Source organism: Apodemus sylvaticus, chromosome 13 (genome assembly GCF_947179515.1).
Source record: "Apodemus sylvaticus chromosome 13, mApoSyl1.1, whole genome shotgun sequence".
Classification (NCBI taxonomy): domain Eukaryota; kingdom Metazoa; phylum Chordata; class Mammalia; order Rodentia; family Muridae; genus Apodemus; species Apodemus sylvaticus.
This window is the reverse complement of record NC_067484.1, coordinates 27,067,425-27,088,817: the sequence shown is the minus strand read 5'-3', so window position 1 is coordinate 27,088,817 and position 21,393 is coordinate 27,067,425. Positions and strand designations below refer to the sequence as shown.

General features: G+C 38.5%; 1 protein-coding gene and 1 pseudogene across 1 annotated transcript in view; both read right to left on the bottom strand.

Moving 5' to 3' along the window:
• The window catches only part of C13H18orf54 (chromosome 13 C18orf54 homolog), a 624,273-nt gene that overhangs the window by 395,558 nt on the left and 207,322 nt on the right, over positions 1–21,393 (bottom strand). The window lies entirely within an intron of this gene.
• LOC127664187 (dynactin-associated protein-like) lies at positions 8,215–17,943 on the bottom strand (annotated as a pseudogene).

Here is a 21,393-nt window from a genome sequence, read left to right as displayed (position 1 = left end):
TTGAGTTTGTTTATGTAGTGGAGTGCATTGATGGATTTCCATATATTGAACCAACCCTGCATCTCTGGGATAAAGCCAACTTGATCATGGTGGATGATCGTTTTTTATGTGTTCTTGGATTCAGTTGACAAGAATTATATTGAGTATTTTTGCATCAATATTCATAAGGGAAATTGGTCTGAAGTTCTCTTTCTTTGTTAGATCTTTGTGTGGTTTTGGTATCAGCGTAATTGTGGCTTCGTAGAAGGAACTGGGTAGTATTCCTTATGTTTCTATTTTGTGGAATAGCTTGAAGAGTATTGGTGTTAGGTCTTCTTTGAAGGTCTGATAGAATTCTGCTCTGAAACCATCTGGTCCTGTGATTTTTTTGGTTGGAAGACATTCTATGAACCCTTTTATTTCTTTAGGAGTTATGGGACTGTTTAGATGATCTATTTGGTCCTGATTTAATTTTGGTATTTGGTATCTGTATAGGAAATTGTCCATTTCCTCCAGATTCTCCAGTTGTGTTGAGTATAGGCTTTGGTAGTAGGATCTGATGATTTTTTAGATTTCCTCAGTGTCTGTTGTTATATCCCCCCTTTTCATTTCTAATTTTGTTAATTTGGATACTTTCTCTGTGCCCTTTGGTCAGTCTGGCTAAGGGTTTATCTATCTTGTTGATTTTCTCAAAGATCCATTTCCTGGTTTTGTTGATTCTTTGTATGGTTCTCTTTGTTTCCACTTGATTTATTTCAGCCCTGAGTTTGATGATTTCCTGTCTTCTACTCCTCCTGGGTGAACTGGCTTCTCTTTGTTCCTGCGCTTTCAGGTATGTCATTAAGCTGCTAGTGTATGCTCTCTCCATTTTCTTTTTGGAGGCACTCAGGGCTATGAGTTTTCCTCTTAGCACTGCTTTCAATGTGTCCCAAAAATTTGGGTATGCTGTGCCTTCATTTTCATTACATTCTAAAAAGTCTCTGATTTCTTTCTTTATTTCTTCTTTGACCAAGTTGTCATTAAGCAGAGTATTGTTCAGCCTCCATGTGTATGTGGGCTTTCTGTTGTTTTTGTTGCTATTGAAGACCACTCTTACTCCATAGTGATCTGATAGGAGGCATGGGATTAGTTTGATCTTCTTATATTTGTTGAGGTCTGTCTTGTGACCAATTATATGGTCAATTTTGGAGAAGGTACTATGAGGTGCTGAGAAAAAGGTATATTCTTTTGCTTTAGGGTGAGATGTTCTATAAATATCGGTCAAATCCAATTGGTCCAAAGCTTCAATTAGTTTTACTGTGTCCCTGTTTAGTTTCTGTTTTCCTGATCGGTCCATTGTGGAGAGTGGAGTGTTGAAGTCAACAACAATTATTGTGTTAGGTGCAATGTGTGCTTTGAGCTTTAGTAAAGTTTCTTTTACGAATGAGGGTGCCCTTGCATTTGGCACATAGATGTTCAAAATTTACAGTTCTTCTTGGTGGATTTTTCCTTTGACCAGCAAGAAGTGTCCTTCTGTGTCTCCTTTGATGACTTTAGGTTGAAAGTCAATTTTATCTGATATTAGAATGGCTACTCCAGCTTGTTTTCAGAGACCATTTGCTTGTAAAATTGTCTTCTAGCCTTTTACTCTAAGGTAGTTTTTGTCTTTGACACTGAGGTGTGTCTCCTGTATGCAGCAAATTGTAGGGTCCTGTTTCCTTATCCAGTCTGTTAGTCTATGTCTTTTTATTGGGGATTTGAGTCCATTGATGTTAAGAGATACTAAGGAATAGTGATTATTACTTCCTGTCATTTTTGATGTTAATTTTATATCTGAGTGGTTATCTTCTTTTGGGTTTGATGAAAGAAAGTAACTATCTTGCTTTTTCCAGGGTGTAGTTTCCTTCCTTGTATTGGAGTTTTCCTCCTATTATTCTTTGCAGAGCTGGGTTTGTGGAAAGATATTGTGTAAACTTGGTTTTATCATGGAATATCTTGGTTTCTCCATCTATGGTGATTGAGAGTTTTGCTGGGTATAGTAGTCTTGGCTGACATTTGTGTTCTCTTAGAGTCTGCATGAGATCTGCCCAGGATCTTCTAGCTTTCATGGTCTCTGGTGAGAAGTCTGGTGTGATTCTGATAGGTCTTCCTTTATATGTTACTTGGCCTTTTTCTCTTACTGCCTTTAATATTCTTTCTTTGCTTAGTGCATTTGGGGTTTTAATTATTATGTGGCGAGAGGTATTTCTGCTCAGATCCAGTCTGTTTGGAGTTCTGTAGGCTTCTTGTATATTCATAGGCATCTCTCTCTTTAAGTTGGGAAAGTTTTCTTCCATAATTTTGTTGAAGATATTTGCTGGCCCTTTCAGTTGTAAATCTTCACTCTCATCTATACCTATAATCCTTAGGTTTGGTCTTCTCATTGTGTCTTGGATTTCCTGGATGTTCTGGGATACAAGCTTTTTGCATTTTGCATTTTCTTTGACTGTTGAGTCAATGGTTTCTATGGTATCTTCAGCATCTGAGATTCTTTCTTCCATCTCTTGTATTCTGTTGTTGATATTAGCATCCATGGCCCCTGATTTCTTCTCAAGGTTTTCTATCTCCAAAATTGTCTCCCTTTGTGATTTCTTAGTTGTTTCTACTTCTGTTTTTAGATCCGGGATGGTTTTGCTCAGTTCTATCATTTGTTTGTTTTTGTTTTCCTTTAATTCTTTAAGAGATTTTTGTGTTTCCTCTTTCATGACTTCTGCCTGTTGACTCAAGTTCTCCTGCATTACTTTAAGGTTTTTGTTTGTTTGTTTGTTTTGTTTTTGTTTTTGTTTTGTTTTTTTTGCGTTTCTTCTTTATTGGCTTCTATCTCTTGAGCCTTATTCTCCTGAATTTTTTTAAGTGATTTTTGTGTTTCCATTATATGGGTTTCTAGCTTACTCATGTTCCCCTGTATTTCTTTAAGAGATTCATTTATGTCCTTTTTGTGTTCTTCTAGCAGCATCATGACCAGTGATTTTAAATCCAAATCTTGTTTTTCTGGTGTGTTGGCATAACCAGGACTCGCAGATGTCGGAGAGTTTCGTTCAGACGCTGCCATATTGCCTAGATTTCTGTTAGTAGCGTTCCTGCGTGTGCCCTTTGCCATCTTGTTCTCTGGTGTTAGTTGGTCTTGTCTCTGGCTGGTGTTTGAGCCTCCTGTGAGGCTCTAGGGCTATTTCTGCAACACTGGATGGCTGGGTTTCCCCTGTCGCAGATTGCTGATGTGCTGTCCTCCTCTTGGGTGCTCTTGCAGCCCTAGTGTGCCTTGCCCCAGACTGTGTCTGTGAACCAGATGGTTCCTGTTTGCTCCTTCAGGGAGTGCTGATGGTGTATCCTGCGGAACCTTTTCCGAGTGCTGGTCACTCTGCTGGGCAGCCGATCTCCCAACCGGGTTGCTGCACACAAGGCTAGCTCAGGCCCTGAGTCTAGGCAAAAGCCTGGCAGGCCAAGGACTGAGCACAGTTCCCCTTGGGCTATGAGTGTTAATTGGGTCTGTCAGGTGGTCAGGATGGTGGTGGGCTTCCTGAAAGTGTCAGGAGAGTCTTCTAGGCTAACAACCTCCTGGCCGGGTTGACGCATAGATGGCCCACCGAGCAGCCCAGGGCCTGAGGGCAGGCAGTCCAGGACCTGTCAGTCTTAGACCCCTGCTATGTTAGCCTCAGGCTATGACTGTTAGCTGGCTTTGGCTGCTAGAACTCTCTAGTGTCCCGTAGCCAAAATGGCAGTGCGCGCTGGGTGGGCAAACAACCTCCTGGCCAGGTTGGCACACCGATGGCTCCCCGAACAGCCCAGGGCCTGGGTGCAGGCCAACGCCCATCAGACTTAGACCCCCACGATGTTGGCCTCGGGTTATGTTTGCATACCTCAGTCTGTCTGAGCTCTCTGGCATCGGAGAACCAAGATGGAGGTGAGACTCTCGTAACTGACTGGCGGGAGGCAGAGTTCTGAAGTGGCTTCTGTGCAGTAAAAGGCGCTGTAAATCCGCTGCTGCTTGCAGCCCGGCTGGCCAGCGATGGTCAGTGGTAGTGGGCACAGGGCCTGCCTGGACCCTGTCACCTTGGTTCCACTGCTGATGGCCCTTCCTCTGGATGAGCCGCTGCTGCTGTTGCCACTGCTGCCCCACCTTGCCTATTTATTTTCTAAAGAGACAGAGAAATAAGTGAAGTTTGATGGTGGGGCATGTGGGCGGGGTCTTGGGAGTACGCAGAAGGGGAAGCTGTTATCACAATGTATCATATGAATTTCCAATAAAAAGAATTCCTTTAGATTACAGAATTGTTTTGTCTCTCCCCATAAAAGGATAAAATACTATTCATTTAAATTATTGTCCAAATTAAGGGTGTAATTTATTGCGCTTATCAAACTTTTCAATCCATCTGACAACATTTACCATGTTTGAAGGGGTTTCAGTGATTACAATATGGACACTGCTGATGCCTGATTAGAAGAGGGCGAAGATGCTATTAAACACGATGTCACTAAGGCTGAGCTGTCCTCAGTCACTGGATGCCAAGTAATACAGAAAAAAGAAAGCTAAGAGCACTTTGTAGTTTGGAATCTGGCAAGTAAGACCTTAAGCAAATGATTGAGTTCAGTAAAACCAGTGACTTTGGGTGGAGCCGAATGGATCTCCAGTGTGACATAGTAAGATGATTCCTTGCCCCTCTGGCTCTCTTCTCGAAGCTCATAATAACAAGATTTAGGACGAGAGAATAAAAGAAAATTAGAGCCATTCTACACAATAACTGGCGGATTTGCTCTTAATTTGTCAATGTCCTGACTAAAGACAGAAAGTGACAGTAATGGTGAGATAGGCAACCACTTGCAACTTCTTTTATGAAGTCAGCACATACTAAATATCAAAGGTAATGAGGATGTCATCCTCAGCAGTGACTCCATGCAAGTTCCATGCACCTGGCACAACCAAGCTGGGTGTCCAGTCCTGAAGAGTGCCTGTCGTACTAGTGTTAGCTTATGTCACACGTCACCCATTGTGGTGGATCCCTGACGTGAGACTGCGAGATGTGTCAGAGCTCTGCAACTCCAATCCTTTTGATTCTCAGTTAAGTTTAGCTCCTAAGATTTTGAGGAACACAGTGCTTTGAATGATGGGAATGAAACTTGTTCTTACAATAATAATCATATTATTAGGAGTCAGTGGAAAACCATTTTTTTTAAAGAAAGAGAAGCCAACCCAGCAAACAGAGCATTGGAACAGACCTCCCCAGCCCCAGCCAGGTCAGCTTGTCCAATTCAGTATTCCTGTGAACTCTTCTGTTTTAGGGTCTGCAGGATAGTTTATCAGGTAAGGCATGCTCACTCTGCAAGCCTGAAAACCTGAGACTGATTCCCTGAACCCACTAGACCATGTGATCATGGTCTAGAACCCACACCACAAAGCTGTTCTCCAACTTCCATGTATGTGCTCTGGCACACACACACACACACACACACACACACATCACACATCACACATACAAACACAAACACATCACATGCACATATATCACATGCACACATGTACATATATACATATATACACACACACACACACAGAGAGAGAGAGAGAGAGAGAAAGAGAGAGAGAGAGAGAGAGAGAGAGAGAGAGAGTTTTTAATGTTTTATTTAGATCCACAAAGGCAGATGGATTAGGTGTCAAGGTTTTATTTTGTTTTCACTTTGGTTGGTGACCGTCATTATTATTAAAACCCATATTTATGTGTTTAGGACAAGATTTATATCTCTGTATTATCAACCCTCTTAATTCAGTTCTAGCAATGACATGAAGTATTTTGGGCCATCATAACAGGAGGTAGGTGCTGCCAATTCCTAATGAGTAGGAGGCATAAAAGCTGCCGGACACGTTACACTGCATCTGGCAGCTGCCCACAGCAATTATTCAGCATGAAAAGGCAATGAATGGGATTACAATAGAAAAAGTTTGAGGGATGGTGCTCAGGTCTTCACATCCACCACTTGCTCATTTTCAACTCTTTGACATGTACTGCATCTCCTAGTATCATGTAAATTACAATGTCTGAAACTGTATTCCTGTACCACAATGAGTTAGAGTATCTATTACACACACACACACACACACACACACACACACACACGCACACACACACACACAAATGATGGAGAAGAGAAAAAAGGGGGGAAATTTTCTGACAAAATTATTGGAAATGTAAATTAAAATCTGTAATAACAACAACGATCCAACAGTCTCATCACTGAGTAGTTATCAAGCAGACACAAAGCTGATTGAGGAGTCATCTGCATGTTCATTTTAACCACAGCACTATTCACAACAGACAAGAAATGAGAACAAATTACCTGTGCATCAGTGGGTGGATTGATGGATGGATGGATGTGGACAGATGGATGGATAGGTGGATGGGTGGGTGGGTAGATGGATGGATGGATGGATGGATGGATGGAGAAAATGTGAAATCTGTATTTAGTGAATATATTTAACCATATATAAAATAAAATTCTGTCATATGAAGCATAATTTTTAGAATTGGAAATTGTTAAATTAAGTAAAATGAATCAAGCATAAAAGGACAAAAATCATATTTTCTCATGTGTTAGTTCTAAGAAATTGATTTCCTAAATGTAGAGAGTAGAGTGGTTATTCCCAGAGGCTGGGAGGTAAGAGGGAATAGATAAATGATAGAAATGGAGACTATACAATGAATAATTTTGAGTTAATCAAACTAATTAATTATGTCTTTCAAAATAGCAAATAGAGATTTGAATATTTCTCAACACAAAGAACTGATGAATGTTTGAGGTGCCATTCACATACACTTTAATTATTACTCATAGTCATACCTTGAAAGGTCCTTCCACTTCACAAAGGTGTACAGTAGAGCTAGATATGAATTTCTTAAACAAATGTACAACGTCTTTGGATCGACAACCACTTTGGAGATTAAAAATTACTAAATGTTATTAATTAAAGCTATTAAAGCTGAGAAACTTTTATCTAGTTCAGCTGTTACTAAAACAGGAAAGGGAATAGAGAAAATGTTGAATTGCAGATTTGCCCCATGGTAAAAGAACAATGGAAAAAAATAGGAATTGAACCAAATATACCTGAAAAGCTTTATAATAATGCCTAGTATACAAGAGTTGTTTAATAATTACTTTTGTCTTCCCCAATCAAAATCCTTTTCAGAGATCAACAGCCTATAACATGAGTCTTCAGGGTATACAATGAGAGATTAGAAGATATTTACAATATAGAGAAGGATAAAGAAACAACAAAATTCAACATAAAGGAAACAATTATTTAAATTTTTCCATTGTTATAAATAAATTTGTACAAAACTCTGTATAAAATTTCTATGTCTAATGAATAATTTATGCACTGAGAAATGTAGTGTTATGAGCTTAAGCAAAACCTACTAAAATTTGAATGCCTAGTTTTGCTAGATTTTAGATGAAACTTCTTAATGACCTTCTACCTAAGTGAGCCACCTGGATCACTTGCCTGTACAGAATTATGCTAATGAAGCTACAGAACCAAGTTCAGATTCTTATAACTCAAAAGCTCAGTCATATTAAAAATTTTGATACTTTAAGAAAGTCTGGGTTGGATTTGTGAAAATCGGGATGACTATTGCATTAACAGTGTTCTAAATTACTATTCATCAATTTGCATCCTTGTTGTGGACATGCCTGAGACATGTCAGTGATACATATTAAACTCAGCTAATATGGAAGAGGTAACTGCCATTTAAGTTTGGCGAAAAGTCAGTGTGCAAGTAACTACGAGATGATTGACAGGAATGATAACTAAAAGTGTCCTTGATGTACAATAAATTATTTTTATGATTGACAGTGAGTCTGTCAAAAGTGGTGTTTGTGCCTGGTTCCCATGACCAAAAGGAGATTATAACTTATGTAAGGAGAATAAAGAGTACTTAAAAGTAATTGTAGGCAAAGCAGAAATTATAGTTGTAGGTTAAATGCCAGTAGCAGTGGTTGTCAATTTAGATGAACAAAGGTTCCATTAAAACGATAAGGAGCATATGATTGCGTTGGCTGCCAGCTCATTTTCAATAGTAGTAGCATCTGGGGCTATTAACACTTCCACTGTTAGAGAGTTTGTTAACATGGTGGCATCTTGGTTCAAGCAGCTTTTGCAATTGTGACTTACAAGATCCAGCTGGAGACCCAACTTGCAGCAATGGTCATAACCACTTCTTTGATAGGTTAGACTGGATTTAGAATTTCTGTAGCACTGGCGGTGGGCATGGTTTCACTTGATGCTGAAGCTGATGTAGTCTCAGGATGAGCTGAATAGATGGTTGTGTCTGATGTTTCAGTGGATTCAGAAGAGGTTGTGAGCTATGTTGAGGTGGCTGTGCTTGTGGGTACAGACGGAATTGTGGTGGATGGAGTTGTTGTGGTCACAGGTTGAGTTGAAGTCATGACTGTGGTTGTGGCACTAGCTCCGGAAGATGCTGCAGTGGATGTCCCTGCTGGTTCACTAGAAGTTATGGTGACTGTTGTGGGTGCAGTTTCAGGGGATGTTGTAGTTGTCAACCCTATGGAAGTGATCACTGTTGTTTGAGAAGTAGTAGAGGCTGTTTGAGGTGTAACTGTAGAGGCTTCAGTGTTTGATAACTGGATAACAATGGAGGAATTGTTTCTATTCACTAAGCTTAGTATGAGTACTCCAATGACTGTTGTTAGCACAGAGACTAAGAGGCAAGCCAGGAAGACTTTCTACAAAGACCAGTCACCACAGCTATTTCCAGCCACCTATGAAAAGTATAAATTAGAATATCATTGATAAAGCAAACTGCTTATATGTCATCTCTTTTCTATTTCTTATAACTTATAACATTTTTTGAATCACTAAGTATCTGAACTTTAGACATAAAAATCCTGGTTATATTGAGGTTGGAAGTAATTCATTCTTTCCCTATGCTAGAAAAGTCAAACCTCTTAATATCTCTTTTCTAATGATATTTTCTTTTAAGAAACAGACTTTGTATTTTATGGCAGAATTAGGCAAACAACTAAACTGAAGGGAAGATATATAGAAACTCTACATACATTTTGTACTTAAATGAATTAGGTATTCCCTAAATATCAATACCTCCTAACCTGCCCTTTGTATACCAGGATCTCTAGCCTTTCCAGCCACTTTCTGGCTTGATTACCCTCCCCTTCCTCACGGATAAAATACTTAGCATTTACCTCACTTCCAATCTGTCCCATTTTACACATACACAAATTCCTTTTGATGCCAAATTCCCTTATCTGTTTTTCCCTTTCTCTGAAAAACGTTTTCTTGTATTTTCTACATTCAGTGTCTGCATTTACACATTCTTCAACACAGTGCAATGTGGTATCAGTTCCCATCGCACCACCGAAAATGTCATCCATTACACTCACACACAGATCTTCCTGACGTGCAAAGCCCACGTCTGACTTAAGCCTTTGGCAACAATTGCCACCAGGGACTATTACTTCTTTTTTGGAGCCATCGATTTCTTTTGCTTCTGTGGTATTCCGGTCTCTTTGGTTCCTTCCCAATCCCCCGAACCTTCACTTTTTCTTTTGAAGGCTCACCATTTATGCTCAGCCTTCATTGGTAATGGTCTCACACTTTATCTCCTCCAGTCTTGCTTTGGAGTCAGCAACTTTCTCTTTTTTCCATAGTTGTTTTCAGTTTCTATCACAATTATTTCAATGAGCCACTGTGTGAAAGCAGTCACCGTGTGCAGTAGAAAATGAAGGAGGTGATGTTTCATGAAAAATTTTCATTCCAAGTCAAATTATGGGAAATATGGGGCACTTCTGCATCCTCTAATCAGTTTCAATATTTTTATTTTTATCACTCATAACTGAATGACTCTCAAGGTTATCTCTAGGCTAGGCCTATCCTCCAGCCTTCAAGTGAACACAGATATCAGTCTTTGATATTTCATATATGCCTCCAATTTATATATAATAATATATTTCCAGTGAATGCTGACTAGCTTCTCTGTTCCCATCAAATTTATCCAGGCCATCTATTAATCTACACTCACTAGAATGAGGGGGTTAACCCTGAAGTATCGCTACATTGCTAAGCCCTCTTAACTCATTCTGCTCTATTCCAGTATTTTCCACACTATCTTCATCTCTGATGATATCCCTCAGTACTAGTCTCCTTCCTCTTTGCTTTGAATTGAGCACTGACTTTGGATTAGTTGAGCCCTGTTCTGTACTATGCTTACTTATAAGTTAGAACATTGGCATAGGCCAGTTTATCAGATGAGAATGTCATGTTTGTCCTTCACCTATTATTGAGAATACCTTTTTCTATCCTCCATCCACTACACATAATGCCAAATAGTAAACCTTCTACATGATGTAGTTTCTGCTGGCACTTACTTTTGCATTAATACCTAAACAGTGGTCAATGATTATTTCATTAGCAAAGGAATGATACTGTATATGGGCTTAAAGATTGCTTTTAGGAATCCTAATTCTTTAAGGAATGCTGATTGTTAGATGATATATTAAATTATAATAATAATTAGTTTTGATATACTTTATAATTTTCTATTCTTCAATATGCAGGTGATCATCTAGGTACTAGTAAGACCAGAACATGGTCATTATTTTTCTACCAGGTTTAACATCTGGAGCTACACAATGAAAATAATCGCCTCAAAAGTTTGTATTTATGGTAGTATGTTCCATGGTCTATGGCCTCCCAAGCCATGAGTAACTGACCATGCTTATAGGAATAGGCATTAATGGCCTCTAACTGAGTGGGTCTCAAGTCCAATTAGACAAATGTTGGTTATACTGAAGATAATAAAAGCTCTATTGCAACACTGGAGAGATTGTTCTCCAACAGTCATTGTGTTTTGTCGGCTTTACAACTGGGTAATTGTTTGCTTTTCTCTCTTGGAAGCTTGTATAGCACTTTCCAATACTATGAGAGCCAGTCCTCAGGAAGGAGGATTTTTGAGTATTTCTAATTGGATTTCTCAAAGTCCAGTGTCTAAAGTGTATATGTATATACATATACACACAGAGAGAGAAAGAGATGGGGAGGGAGAGAGATTTAGATAGACAGATATATAGATAGATAATATAGAGATAGAATGAAGATATAGATTATAGACAGATATAGTCAATTTATTGATACATATATATGAGAGATAAGTATATAAATATATATCTATGTATATGGGAGAAAGTGATGCGTGCATGTGTGTGTGTGCGTGTGTGTGTGTGCGCATGCGTCTGTGCACACGAGAAGGAGTTGGAGTTCCTTCACATATGTGCACATTAGAAAAAGATGTGAAAATGATATGAACATATGAAATTCTCAAAATATATTAAAGATTTTTGTAGTTTGGTGACATTTTAATGAGGTAAGCCAGATACCTGCACATTTACTCTGTCCTTATCATAAACTGTATAATATGCCTACTTTGTTAATAATATTAAACATGATCTATGAAGTGTGAAGTCCGGTTCTGGAATCTGCATAGGGTTAGCCAAATTGCTGGACTTCTTTCAGCCCATTTTTTTTTTCACCCCTGAGCTAGTGGAAAAAATAACTTGTAGCTGCAAGTCTTAACAAAAGCAAGCTATGTTATTGATTCTAAGATGGTTTTGCAAGTTATTTGTTATTACCACTTTTTATAAACCATATTGCATAGTATAAAATAAAATCTATTTCATTAGATGTATTTATATTTCAGAGATATGAAATCTTTAAACTCCTCCAGCTTTCCTTGATATTCAAATGTCCTTGTCTTGAAATATCAGACTACAAATATCTTGTTATGAATAGTAGAAATAACATGTATAAAATCACCAGTTCTTAAAGCAGTACAATTTAGGATTGGGAATTTGAGTCTGGAGATCAAACATTATTTCTTAGCACTTGGAATAGAACAAAGCCCTTAAGGAATAGAATCCAAAGCTTAGAGTTTCCATAGAGATGGGAGAAATCCAGGGTGTAAACTATGATGTTTCATGAAAAAAAAGGGAGTAGCACTAAAACAGCTGGAGTGAGATAAAAGCTAAGGACAGGCAACCTAGACAGGCAATCAAGGTAAGCCTGACAAAAGCAGCATTACCAAAGGTTTAAAAGTCTTAAGAAAGGCCATCCAGAGACTGCCCCACATGGGGATCCATCCCATATACAGTCACCAAGCCCAGACACTATTGTGGATGCCAAGTGCTTGCTGACAGGAGCCTGATACAGCTGTCTCCTGAGAGGCTCTGCCAGTGCCTGACAAAAACAGAGGTAGATGCTCTGAGCCAACCATTGTACTGAGCACAGGGTCCCCAGTGGAGGAGCTAGAGAAAGGACCCAAGGAGCTGAAGGGGTTTACAGTACCATGGGAGGAATAACAATATGAACCAGCCAGTACCTCCAGAGCTCCCAGGAACTAAACCACCAACCAAAGAGTACACATGGAGGGACCCATGGCTCCAGCTGCATCAATGAGAGGAGAGGCCCTTGGTCCTATGAAGGCTCGATGCCCCAGTGTAGGGGAATGCCAGGGCAGGGAAGCTAGAGCAGGTGGGTTGGTGAGCAGGGGAAGGGGGATAGGATAGGGGGTTTTCAGGGGGGGAAACAAGGAAAGCGGATAACATTTCAAATATAAATAAAGAAAATATCTAATAAAAAAGAAAACCTTAAAATAAAGAAATTACTATATAGCTTAAAAAATCGTCTTGGGAACAGCAAATGACCATGAAGCTGTGCATCTTGTATAGCTCTACAACACTGCCTTAGGAAGATTTAAAGGGATTCCTTTAGTGGAATATACTACAGCTAATAAACAGCGAAATTTTTCTTATGTTCTGGCTACTCTAGCAAAAATGATGAGTTCCTTAAAAATCTCCTCATTTCCTTTGGCCTTAAAGGTCCACGAGGGTCATAGGTAAGCCGTTGTCATTACTTCCTGCACATCAGATCCACATTATTTTTGCATGAGCTCCAATCTAGAGTTTAGACATCATTAATGTAAGCTTACCACCATCTATTCATATGTCTGACATAACCACAGGAGATTCAACTGTGCAGTAAAGATTAAAATCCAGAAGACTAGAAGTTACCAAGAATTCTTCCGATTCTATGATTGGCACTCAATACTTAACTGGTACAAAGAAAATATATTTATTGAATTGTATTCATTATTTCATATTTCCCTGACATACTTTAACTGGTTGACATTTTATCCACAATCAAGAAACTCAGCTCAAAATAATGTTCTGATTCAAATAGCAAGATTATGTAGAGGAGAAGAGATTTCAGGAGCTGGGGAACCAGCCCAACTGCCACACGATGTTGGTCAGTTGTAGGAAAGGTCCTCTCGATCAGAGATGAATACTTAGAGGCAGAATTATGAATTAAAAGCTATTCAGCCGATTGAACATGGACTCAGGAACCAAAGCCTAGTCTGACTTCCAAAGGTAGTGGAGATGCTCCAAAGGACAGTTCAGATTTTAGATAAAACTCACATGCTCCAATGTCAGAATTCAAAGACCTATATAGAGTGGCATACACAGCTATTGGAGCTGTAAAAGAAAACAGTGTAAGGAAGCCAAGAAGTCATCCGTAGAGTGGGATCCATGAAGGTTAACATAGGACAACTTTCCCATCAAAGTCTAAACAGCTCAGAAAACACTGTGCCAACATGTTTGCTTCCTTGCTCGCTCCTCAGCTGTTCATGTAGAGCAAATATTTATATTTCATAATTATTTTTCTTTCTTTAAGTAATGCATTTTCTTTAATTTTCATTCAGTTTATTTTTTCTGTAGTGACCATTCGAGTTCAGGATTAGAAATTAGTTCTGTAAAACCTGGTTATCAAATAGTATTTTTTCAAAGTATAGCTTACAGCAAATGTGAAACAGTTTCCTAATCATATGGCCTGGGAAAGAGCAGGCTCAGTGCACCTCATGGCACAACACAACCAAAACCAGTAGAAATTACCTGTGTGCTACAAGGCTCTGGATGTTGGCATTCTGAGTGTGCAAGGATTCCTGGGCTCACCCAGACTCCAGATAAGCTGGTGGAGACATTTCCAGTTACGTCATTTGAAGGTGGACACCAACATGTGGGACGCTGAGCTTCTTGGCCATGTGCACACATGCTTGGCTGCAGAGATGAAATACAAGTAAGCAAAATTCCAGTGACTGCAATTCTAAAAGAAAATGTTCCTGTCAAAAATAGATGAAGTGTGACCTGTGAAAAGAATATTTTTTTACTCTTTGAAAACAAAAATTCTAGATAGATGATTTCTTACTATATTTCAACTGATTTTGAGGAATGTGTATCATGCACCTTCTGCATCATATTACACAAGTGTTAAATATGGTCATGTTGCAAACCACTGAGGAAGGTAGAACGTTTACGCTTATATTATTATGATCTGCAAATACAGTACATATTGTGTGTATCATTCTTCATCCATCAAAAAATTTCCAAAAAACTCCTTCACGCAATTGATACCAAACGGTATCCAGTGGGATGTAACTCCATGTCAGGAACACAGAGTTTATTTAGTTTATGATATGTATTTGCTGTGTGCTCCTTGAATATGAGAAGAAAAAAAGTTTTAACACAACAAAATGTTCATTCTTCAGAAATGTATTTGGTAATAGGGAGACAAAGAAGATTCAAAGATAATAGTTACTCTCATTGCAAAATGTTGAAAAAGAGGGATAGATGAGAATTTAAAATGAATGAATTTGTGGGGAAAACCTTAGGGCCATGCACTTTCTTAAAATGTGGAGTGAAGAGGAAAAAAGAAGGTACTTAACATGAAAATCCCGTAGGTCCATGGTATTGGGCAAAAGTTTGGGTTGCATCTCAAAAACACTGCAGTGCCTGTGCTTTGGAGTAATATTTGGGAGGCTGAGACAAGAGTATTACAATGAATCTGAAAACAGCCTGAACTAAAGAATGAGACTCTGGTTTCAGTTTTTAAATGTTACATGAGTCTGGGAAGGGCTGATGTGTAAGAGCACTTTCCCTGTAATCATGAGGACACATGTCTAAATCCCAAAAATCCACCAAAAAAAAAAAAATAGGTGTGGTCATTTTTCAGCAACCCAGTCTTAGGACACTGAAACAGATTGATCCAAAGGGCTGACTGGCTAGCCGGTCTAGCCAAACTAGTAAGCTTCCCATTCAGTGACAAACCTGTCTCAAGATAATAAAATAGAGAGAAACAGACAAAGGTGCCTATTGTCCTGTTCTGGTCTCCACACACGGACATGTGTACCTGCATACTCTTGTAGACATACACACACACACACACACACACACACACACACACACACGCAAACCAAAAAATAGAAATTCAAATTCATGTATATGAATTACCTGAAACTCTTCCTCTCATAGGAAAATATGTTTACTTGTCTCACTAAGACTCAATGGCATTCCTGAATTCACTCTACTGTAATAATCACCTGCCACAGATTAACTGGAGTGATTGAATGAAAGACTGTAAAGTAATGAAAGGAATGAATGTCTAGCACAGTGTGTGCTCATTAACCACTAAGTGCCATTATTACGGTAGCATTAACGATTTTATTATTATGGATACTATTAGAAATTGTTTTATATCACATTGATTTAATCACCCACTATTAAATAGATGCAGAATTAATGCTCAACAACTTAAAAGCTCTATTAAAACTTTCAAACTACAAACAAGTAAAAATGTTCAAATTAGACTTGTATAAAGCAGTTAACACATTAAAAACTATTATTAAAAGAATGATAAGTACAATTTTTTACTAAATAATGAAAAAATAAAAAATTCTCTGTATGAAAGCAAATCGGATAAGTATTTTTGTAAATATAAAATCAAAGAACCAAAGACAACAGATCTGTGCTTAATGAGGAAAATTCAATGTGCTTTTGAGGAGGGTGTCTACTTGATCACACTGATCTGATTCTACTGAGTTGGTTTCATTCTGTCTGGCTATGGCTGACAAACTCAAATAATTTAAGACTAAGTAAAATTGATTTGGTTGCCTATTTTCTTTCTCTGAGTTTTCTGGTCCTTTTTGAATGCTAGTCCTTTCCAAGAAGGTGATAAGTGAGTCCAAACTACAGCAATACAACTCTAATATGGACTCAGTTTTGAAGAGACATTGCAGCCTGGGTGACCATTTTACTGAGTTAAGTTGCTATAGTTCTTAGTATAGGCAGTGTCTACAATATTGGAATAGCTAGAGAATATGGGCATTATAGAATCATGTAATTGGCATTAACTCATACAAACCAGAGGCAACTGGCATGTGCATACCTGTAACTGGCAGAGAAAATTCTGTAGGTATCTCCTAACTCTGTAAGGACTGACATAAGCCCTAACTGAAAATAATCTAGCAATGTTCACCTCCCTTATTGTTTATTATCTGGAAGCAACTTTTAAGTTAATGGCATTTGAATCTGATCTCAAAAGTTATTGAAGGAATGTCTTAGTATGTCTATAGTAAACTTAAATGTCTTAAACTTAAATGTCTATAGTAAACTGAAACAGCTATTGTCAAGGTGCATCCTATAAGAAAAACGCGAAGGAATATTTATAAACTCACGAAAATGCATTCTTGTCTAAAAGCATCAAGATGACAGATCAACAGGAGACAGTTTTCAGCACAGAACACTGAGGCATCCTGAGGAAGAAAAACATCTTTTTAGTGTGTGCATTAATGAACAGTCTCCCAGGATGCTTGTTGTTGTTGTTGTTGTTGTTGTTTATTTGCTTGTGTGTTCCTTTGTTAACACTGTCACTGATTGAAAAGCAGGCATTCTCTCTCTGATGTACCTTATAAATGTTTCATGCAGGGTGATTGTCACAGCTCCTTGTGGCCTTGGCAATATTTCTCCACACTTCTTTCACTTATTCTTTACATGGGGAATTTTAACTTGTCATTTTACTTTTCAAAATATACCCTTCTTTGATTGAATTCAAAATATTCAATCAAATATTGTTTGATCAGATACAAATATACATACAAGCATTTGTGGAAACTGTACACAAGTAGTTTAGTTCTTGGTATGAAAAGAACTAAAAGGAGATAATGTTATTTTACATGAAACAGCTATATTTAGAGTTCTTTCCTACTAGTATGTACTATTAATTTCTAGTTTTACAGCATTCAGGAAGATAAACATCTGCTAGGGAGTAAGTTCAAACTTTCTCAAACGTGCCTAGTGGATTATCTTTAATTTTCTTCATTAAACATTGAGCTATTATCTTTTTTTAAATTTCATACTTATAGAAATACCTAACTTAAGTTATCATGGAGGTCTTTCCAAGATTATTGTTTTATCAATATTTAATGAAAATTATACATTTTTTTTACACTTTTAGTAACAAATCCTAATGGACCAAAGGCTACCTACAATTTCAGTCTGATAGGTTTCTCTGTTTGCTTGTTTGAGGTTTGGGAGACAAACAGATCAATCATAAAACCCAAAGCATCACATTGCAAAAATATAATTTCAAATAATGTCATTGAGGATTTATGTTCTGATGATAATGAACATCTTTAATTTATATTATAATAACATGTTATTATATACTGTATATTGTGATAATTTGTAAACAATGATTTGTTATTACTTACATGTCATATAGTCATTTATTATTTATGTATCATATTGTCATCAAGACATTCTTACCACTTTATAATTATAATTACTTAATGTCAAATATGAAATTTTTATAAAATTACATCGCTAAAGAAGGAATGGGACAGGATAACTTTCTTTTGGAGAAAGCTACAGAGATAAGATCTTTACTACATAAGAGCAAAGAGATGTCATGTTATTAGCACAAAAAGTGAGATTTTTAATAACGGTAAAATAAAAAAATGGACAGACAATACTCACCGGTTGTCTTCCAGTGGGCTCCAACTTCACTACATATTTTCCATGCTTTCTATCCATTCTTGAGCTGGAAATATCTTAAGCTTAACTCCAAGAATATTTTCCACAGTCCATTGTCCTTTATATCTGCAGCCACAAGAAACAATTAAAGCACACTGTGGAAATCACTGTGATGCATCTGTGCAGGTGTGAGTAAAGTAAATAATATATAATTATTCGCTAGAATGGGATCCACCTCAGAGGAGCAAATGAAGTGTTAATTACAGACACACAAAAAGATCCACACTACCTCAGTGCTGTTGTGACTGTGCTTACAACACTCAGGACACAAAAAAAAAACCTTTGAACATTTTCCATAATTATTCCTGTGACCCTTCTCTTTTAGGCATTTGCCTTCTATTTCAGGACAAATGCCAACCCTAAACAGATTTCTGATTTAGAAGCTGCCATCACTTTGTTTATTCTGAAGTACCGATGCCCTTAGATCCCTATTAGCACTGTCTCCTTTGCATATGGGGGATAACCAGCTTTTCAGCTCTTCCATTTATGTCTGGACATCAATTGACCATTTGCTCGTGCAACTTACACATTAAAATAATTGGTATCAGGCCACTATGAACATAGTGGAACACATGCTCCTGTAGCATGGTGGGGCATCTTTTGGGCATATTCCCAGAAGTGGTATAGCTGGATCTTCAGGTAGATCTATTTCCAATTTTCTGAGGAACCTCCAGAATGATTTCCAGAGTGGTTATTCCAGTTTGCAATGGAGGAGAGTTCCTCTTTCTCCACATCCTCTCCAACATGTGTTGTCACCTGTGGTTTTGCTCTTAGCTATTCTGATTGGTGTAATGCACTGCAGAAGGCCCAACAATCAGCTGAAAGAGTCAGATGCAGATATTTGCAGCCAACCAATGGACCGAAGCAGCTGACCCCTGTTGTTGAATTAGAGAAGGCTGGAAGAGGCTGAGGAGAAGGGCAACCCTGTAGGAGGACCAGCATCTCATTTAATCAGGACCCCCAAGACCTCTCAAACACTGGACCACCAAACAGGAATCATACACCACCTGATATGAGGCTCCCAACACGCAAACAGTAGAGGACTGCAGGGTCTGTGTTCATTCAGATAAGATGCATCTAACCCTCAAGAGACTGGAGGCCCCAGGGAGTTTAGAGGTTGAGGGGGTAGTATGGGGTAGGGACATCCACATGGAGTCAGAGATTGGGGAGGAAGTACAGGATGTGGAACAGTCAGAGGGTGGACAGGGCAATAACGGCAATGAGGAAAGAAAGAACCAAGTCCACAGTTGTGGGCTAGATGTCATACATACATCATGGCACACGCATTTCCCTCCCTTCACCCCACTACACACCATACACACATGCACACACAAACAAATCTAGTTTGTCTTCAATTGAAAAAATCATTAAATCTTTTCTGGCTTATCCTTTCAACAAGTCAGAATACTGTTTGGAAGACATAGCAGGTATTTTCCTTGTGCAAAAGTGTCAGTAGCAAAGAACACAGACCTCTGTCAGCCGTTTCTGTACAACATTTACATCCTGATATGTTTCTAAAACAGTTGATTCACTGTGATGTTTCTTGTAAGAGTATTCAGCAACGTGAGGAGTGTTGGTGGAGCAGCTAAAGCAACATAGCCTTGAAACTCAGAACAGAAAGAGCATGTAAAACCTGAGATATTTAGATTAGATTAGAGAAGGAGAAAGGCTCATTCTAAGAGAGAATAAAGGCACCAATGACTTGCTACAAGGCAGAGGAACAGTGCGGACATTAAATAAGTAAATGGTTCAGTATCTGAAAAAGAAATAAAGCTGTTAGACTCTACAGACATAGATCATCAAAGACATAACCTGAGATGTGGTTTCAAGGGGCTAGATGAAGAAGAGAAAGAAGGCTTATAACTTCCTGGATATAAAAGATCAAAAGGTACAGGCAGTGGCGATGGCTGTACATTGGCAATGTAATACCATGAAAGTGCTCACTGAGAAATGGCTGTGATAGTAAATTCAATATGTATATTTTAATACAACAAAAATTGAAAAGTAAAACCAATTACTTAGTAATTTTCAAAGGTGCACATTCCCACAGAGGCCAGAAGAAGGCATCAGATTCCCTGGAGTTGTAATTATGACTTCCTGAGGTGAGCCGTCTCTGCAGCCCAACTTTATACATCCCAAAGCATTGCAAATGGATGAAGATTCTGTAATCTGAAACACAATTTTAGAAAATAAAAACTTACACATAATTAACATATATTCTCCATCATAGTGTGATGATTTTATTCTGCACAGACATTCCATATTGAACTGGAAGGCATGGGGGAGGGGCTCTAGGCCTTTGCATATTACCCTCATATTCAATTAAATTGCAGCATAAAGAATATGATTCTCACAATTGCTAATTGACCAAGATTTTAAGACTCAGAAAGTTTAGGAAATATAAACATAGTATGTGCACAAATGCATGCACTCATATGTACATATGTGTAGATGTGGGTCTCCATGCACACATGTAGACATGGAAGCCAGAGTACAACCTCAGGTATCATGTTTAATCCCTACCAGCTTTAATTGTTCTGTTTTTTAAAAAATGAGATTTTGTTCTTGTTGTTGTTGTTGAACTTGGTGCCCAACAATTCATCAAAACCAGCTAGCTGCCTAGTGATCCCTAACTGTCCTCTCTGCTTCTCCACAGCAGTGTGGCCGCAGGCAAACACCAATGTGCCAGCTTTTTTATATGAGTGATGGGCTCCTGAATTCATTGTTTGGGTAATCTTGTGAAAAGGGGGGAGGAAGGATTGAAGGAGCCAGAGGAGTCAGGACACCACAAAAAAAAATCTACAAAATCAGCTAACCTGGACCTCAAGGGGCTCACAGAGCCTGAATCACCAACCAAAGAGCATGCGTGGGACAGACCCAAGCCCTTACACAACGTACCAGATGTGCAGCTTGGTCTTTATGCAAGACCCCTAACATCTGGAACAAGGGTTGTCTCTGACTGTTGCCTGCTCTTTGGATTTGTTTCCCCTTACTGGGGCTCCCTTATCTAGACTCAATAGAAGAAGATGCACCTAGTCCTGCTGCAGCTTGATATTCCAAAGTGAGTTGATATCCGTGGGAAGCCTCCCCTTCTCTGAGTAGAAAGAGAGGTGGGTAAGGGAAGATGGGATGGGAGAGCAGGGGAGAAAGAGGACCAGGGAGGACAGGAGGGAAGGGAAGCTGCAATCAGCTTGTAAAGTAAATTACTTGTGTCTGGTGAATTTCAGAAAAAATCCTAATAGTAAATATGTGTCAGATTCAAAAAACAAGGTGCATTTGTATAATTCATCTGTGTTTTAACCACAGTGACCAAGTCAGAAAATATGTGACTTTTTTCAGGGCTAATATTCCACCTTAAGGTAATCTGCTATGTAAGAAAATTGTTTTCTTATGATCCAAAGTGTTCCTTTCCCTCCTTCTACCAAAACAAAAACTGTTACAGTTCACAATATC